Below are 5,282 nucleotides of genomic sequence, written 5' to 3'. Positions count from 1 at the left end.
TGTCTCGTTGGCTATGCTTGCATTTGTAGTAAATGCTGAGGTGACAGAGGATGAGGTTGTCGTAGGAGGTTCGGATTCAGCAGTCATTTCAGTGGAAGTCAGTCCTTCAGTTGTCACTTGTGACTCATCCGATCTTGTTACCATGGTAGATGGAGGGGTGTCTGGAGTCATTGCGGCCTCTGTTGTCGCGAGGTTTGGTGTGCTTTGGGAAGGAATTACAGTCGATGCTTCAGTCTCTCTGGTGGAGTCGGATTCAAGATTCGTAGAAGTCAGTGAGGGAGTGCTTAAATTGTCAGACGTTGCCTTGACACTGGAAGGTGACATTGTAGAAGCAGTTACAACAGCTGTGACTTGCGAGCTGTCTGAGACTGTCACTAAGGTAGCTAGACTGGTATTTTGAGTTGATTGAGGTTCTTCTGAGGTAAGAGTGGAAGTGCCATCGGTTGGCATTTCAGTTGATCTTCCATCCCCTGTGGTTGAGCCAGATTGGGGGTTTGTTGAAGCTGTAGACATTACTTGAGTGCTGAAGATATCTGAGGTGGTCACTTTGCTCTCAGGTGACATTGCTGAAGACAGGGTTGGTGTGAATGTGGTAGATGCGGTGATGGGGGTAAGCTCAGTGCTTTCTGTTGTATGGGCAGTCATGTGGGTTGAAGTGTGTTCTGGACTTGATGTCTCGTTGGCTATGCTTGCATTTGTAGTGAATGCTGAGGTGACAGAGGATGAGGTTGTCGTAGGTGGTTCGGATTCAGCAGTCATTTCAGTGGAAGTCAGTCCTTCAGTTGTCACTTGTGACTCATCCGATCTTGTTACCATGGTAGATGGAGGGGTGTCTGGAGTCATTGCGGCCTCTGTTGTCGCGAGGTTTGGTGTGCTTTGGGAAGGAATTACAGTCGATGCTTCAGTCTCTCTGGTGGAGTCGGATTCAAGATTCGTAGAAGTCAGTGAGGGAGTGCTTAAATTGTCAGACGTTGCCTTGACACTGGAAGGTGACATTGTAGAAGCAGTTACAACAGCTGTGACTTGCGAGCTGTCTGAGACTGTCACTAAGGTAGCTAGACTGGTATTTTGAGTTGATTGAGGTTCTTCTGAGGTAAGAGTGGAAGTGCCATCGGTTGGCATTTCAGTTGATCTTCCATCCCCTGTGGTTGAGCCAGATTGGGGGTTTGTTGAAGCTGTAGACATTACTTGAGTGCTGAAGATATCTGAGGTGGTCACTTTGCTCTCAGGTGACATTGCTGAAGACAGGGTTGGTGTGAATGTGGTAGATGTGGTGATGGGGGTTAGCTCAGTGTTTTCTGTTGTATGGGCAGTCATGTGGGTTGAAGTGTGTTCTGGACTTGATGTCTCGTTGGCTATGCTTGCATTTGTAGTAAATGCTGAGGTGACAGAGGATGAGGTTGTCGTAGGAGGTTCGGATTCAGCAGTCATTTCAGTGGAAGTCAGTCCTTCAGTTGTCACTTGTGACTCATCCGATCTTGTTACCATGGTAGATGGAGGGGTGTCTGGAGTCATTGCGGCCTCTGTTGTCGCGAGGTTTGGTGTGCTTTGGGAAGGAATTACAGTCGATGCTTCAGTCTCTCTGGTGGAGTCGGATTCAAGATTCGTAGAAGTCAGTGAGGGAGTGCTTAAATTGTCAGACGTTGCCTTGACACTGGAAGGTGACATTGTAGAAGCAGTTACAACAGCTGTGACTTGCGAGCTGTCTGAGACTGTCACTAAGGTAGTTAGACTGGTATTTTGAGTTGATTGAGGTTCTTCTGAGGTAAGAGTGGAAGTGCCATCGGTTGGCATTTCAGTTGATCTTCCATCCCCTGTGGTTGAGCCAGATTGGGGGTTTGTTGAAGCTGTAGACATTACTTGAGTGCTAAAGATATCTGAGGTGGTCACTTTGCTCTCAGGTGACATTGCTGAAGACAGGGTTGATGTGAATGTGGTAGATGTGGTGATGGGGGTTAGCTCAGTGCTTTCTGTTGTATGGGCAGTCATGTGGGTTGAAGTGTGTTCTGGACTTGATGTCTCGTTGGCTATGCTTGCATTTGTAGTAAATGCTGAGGTGACAGAGGATGAGGTTGTCGTAGGAGGTTCGGATTCAGCAGTCATTTCAGTGAAAGTCAGTCCTTCAGTTGTCACTTGTGACTCATCCGATCTTGTTACCATGGTAGATGGAGGGGTGTCTGGAGTCATTGCGGCCTCTGTTGTCGCGAGGTTTGGTGTGCTTTGGGAAGGAATTACAGTCGATGCTTCAGTCTCTCTGGTGGAGTCGGATTCAAGATTCGTAGAAGTCAGTGAGGGAGTGCTTAAATTGTCAGACGTTGCCTTGACACTGGAAGGTGACATTGTAGAAGCAGTTACAACAGCTGTGACTTGCGAGCTGTCTGAGACTGTCACTAAGGTAGTTAGACTGGTATTTTGAGTTGATTGAGGTTCTTCTGAGGTAAGAGTGGAAGTGCCATCGGTTGGCATTTCAGTTGATCTTCCATCCCCTGTGGTTGAGCCAGATTGGGGGTTTGTTGAAGCTGTAGACATTACTTGAGTGCTGAAGATATCTGAGGTGGTCACTTTGCTCTCAGGTGACATTGCTGAAGACAGGGTTGGTGTGAATGTGGTAGATGTGGTGATGGGGGTTAGCTCAGTGCTTTCTGTTGTATGGGCAGTCATGTGGGTTGAAGTGTGTTCTGGACTTGATGTCTCGTTGGCTATGCTTGCATTTGTAGTAAATGCTGAGGTGACAGAGGATGAGGTTGTCGTAGGAGGTTCGGATTCAGCAGTCATTTCAGTGGAAGTCAGTCCTTCAGTTGTCACTTGTGACTCATCCGATCTTGTTACCATGGTAGATGGAGGGGTGTCTGGAGTCATTGCGGCCTCTGTTGTCGCGAGGTTTGGTGTGCTTTGGGAAGGAATTACAGTCGATGCTTCAGTCTCTCTGGTGGAGTCGGATTCAAGATTCGTAGAAGTCAGTGAGGGAGTGCTTAAATTGTCAGACGTTGCCTTGACACTGGAAGGTGACATTGTAGAAGCATTTACAACAGCTGTGACTTGCGAGCTGTCTGAGACTGTCACTAAGGTAGCTAGACTGGTATTTTGAGTTGATTGAGGTTCTTCTGAGGTAAGAGTGGAAGTGCCATCGGTTGGCATTTCAGTTGATCTTCCATCCCCTGTGGTTGAGCCAGATTGGGGGTTTGTTGAAGCTGTAGACATTACTTGAGTGCTGAAGATATCTGAGGTGGTCACTTTGCTCTCAGGTGACATTGCTGAAGACAGGGTTGGTGTGAATGTGGTAGATGTGGTGATGGGGGTTAGCTCAGTGCTTTCTGTTGTATGGGCAGTCATGTGGATTGAAGTGTGTTCTGGACTTGATGTCTCGTTGGCTATGCTTGCATTTGTAGTGAATGCTGAGGTGACAGAGGATGAGGTTGTCGTAGGTGGTTCGGATTCAGCAGTCATTTCAGTGGAAGTCAGTCCTTCAGTTGTCACTTGTGACTCATCCGATCTTGTTACCATGGTAGATGGAGGGGTGTCTGGAGTCATTGCGGCCTCTGTTTTCGCGAGGTTTGGTGTGCTTTGGGAAGGAATTACAGTCGATGCTTCAGTCTCTCTGGTGGAGTCGGATTCAATATTCGTAGAAGTCAGTGAGGGAGTGCTTAAATTGTCAGACGTTGCCTTGACACTGGAAGGTGACATTGTAGAAGCAGTTACAACAGCTGTGACTTGCGAGCTGTCTGAGACTGTCACTAAGGTAGTTAGACTGGTATTTTGAGTTGATTGAGGTTCTTCTGAGGTAAGAGTGGAAGTGCCATCGGTTGGCATTTCAGTTGATCTTCCATCCCCTGTGGTTGAGCCAGATTGGGGGTTTGTTGAAGCTGTAGACATTACTTGAGTGCTGAAGATATCTGAGGTGGTCACTTTGCTCTCAGGTGACATTGCTGAAGACAGGGTTGGTGTGAATGTGGTAGATGTGGTGATGGGGGTTAGCTCAGTGCTTTCTGTTGTATGGGCAGTCATGTGGGTTGAAGTGTGTTCTGGACTTGATGTCTCGTTGGCTATGCTTGCATTTGTAGTAAATGCTGAGGTGACAGAGGATGAGGTTGTCGTAGGAGGTTCGGATTCAGCAGTCATTTCAGTGGAAGTCAGTCCTTCAGTTGTCACTTGTGACTCATCCGGTCTTGTTACCATGGTAGATGGAGGGGTGTCTGGAGTCATTGCGGCCTCTGTTGTCGCGAGGTTTGTTGTGCTTTGGGAAGGAATTACAGTCGATGCTTCAGTCTCTCTGGTGGAGTCGGATTCAAGATTCGTAGAAGTCAGTGAGGGAGTGCTTAAATTGTCAGAAGTTGCCTTGACACTGGAAGGTGACATTGTAGAAGCAGTTACAACAGCTGTGACTTGCGAGCTGTCTGAGACTGTCACTAAGGTAGCTAGACTGGTATTTTGAGTTGATTGAGGTTCTTCTGAGGTAAGAGTGGAAGTGCCATCGGTTGGCATTTCAGTTGATCTTCCATCCCCTGTGGTTGAGCCAGATTGGGGGTTTGTTGAAGCTGTAGACATTACTTGAGTGCTGAAGATATCTGAGGTGGTCACTTTGCTCTCAGGTGACATTGCTGAAGACAGGGTTGGTGTGAATGTGGTAGATGTGGTGATGGGGGTTAGCTCAGTGCTTTCTGTTGTATGGGCAGTCATGTGGGTTGAAGTGTGTTCTGGACTTGATGTCTCGTTGGCTATGCTTGCATTTGTAGTAAATGCTGAGGTGACAGAGGATGAGGTTGTCGTAGGAGGTTCGGATTCAGCAGTCATTTCAGTGGAAGTCAGTCCTTCAGTTGTCACTTGTGACTCATCCGGTCTTGTTACCATGGTAGATGGAGGGGTGTCTGGAGTCATTGCGGCCTCTGTTGTCGCGAGGTTTGGTGTGCTTTGGGAAGGAATTACAGTCGATGCTTCAGTCTCTCTGGTGGAGTCGGATTCAAGATTCGTAGAAGTCAGTGAGGGAGTGCTTAAATTGTCAGAAGTTGCCTTGACACTGGAAGGTGACATTGTAGAAGCAGTTACAACAGCTGTGACTTGCGAGCTGTCTGAGACTGTCACTAAGGTAGTTAGACTGGTATTTTGAGTTGATTGAGGTTCTTCTGAGGTAAGAGTGGAAGTGCCATCGGTTGGCATTTCAGTTGATCTTCCATCCCCTGTGGTTGAGCCAGATTGGGGGTTTGTTGAAGCTGTAGACATTACTTGAGTGCTGAAGATATCTGAGGTGGTCGCTTTGCTCTCAGGTGACATTGCTGAAGACAGGG

The sequence above is a fragment of the Osmerus eperlanus genome, chromosome 1 (assembly GCF_963692335.1).
Source record: "Osmerus eperlanus chromosome 1, fOsmEpe2.1, whole genome shotgun sequence".
Classification (NCBI taxonomy): domain Eukaryota; kingdom Metazoa; phylum Chordata; class Actinopteri; order Osmeriformes; family Osmeridae; genus Osmerus; species Osmerus eperlanus.
The sequence above is the reverse complement of the archived record's forward strand: the minus strand, read 5'-3'. Positions refer to the sequence as shown.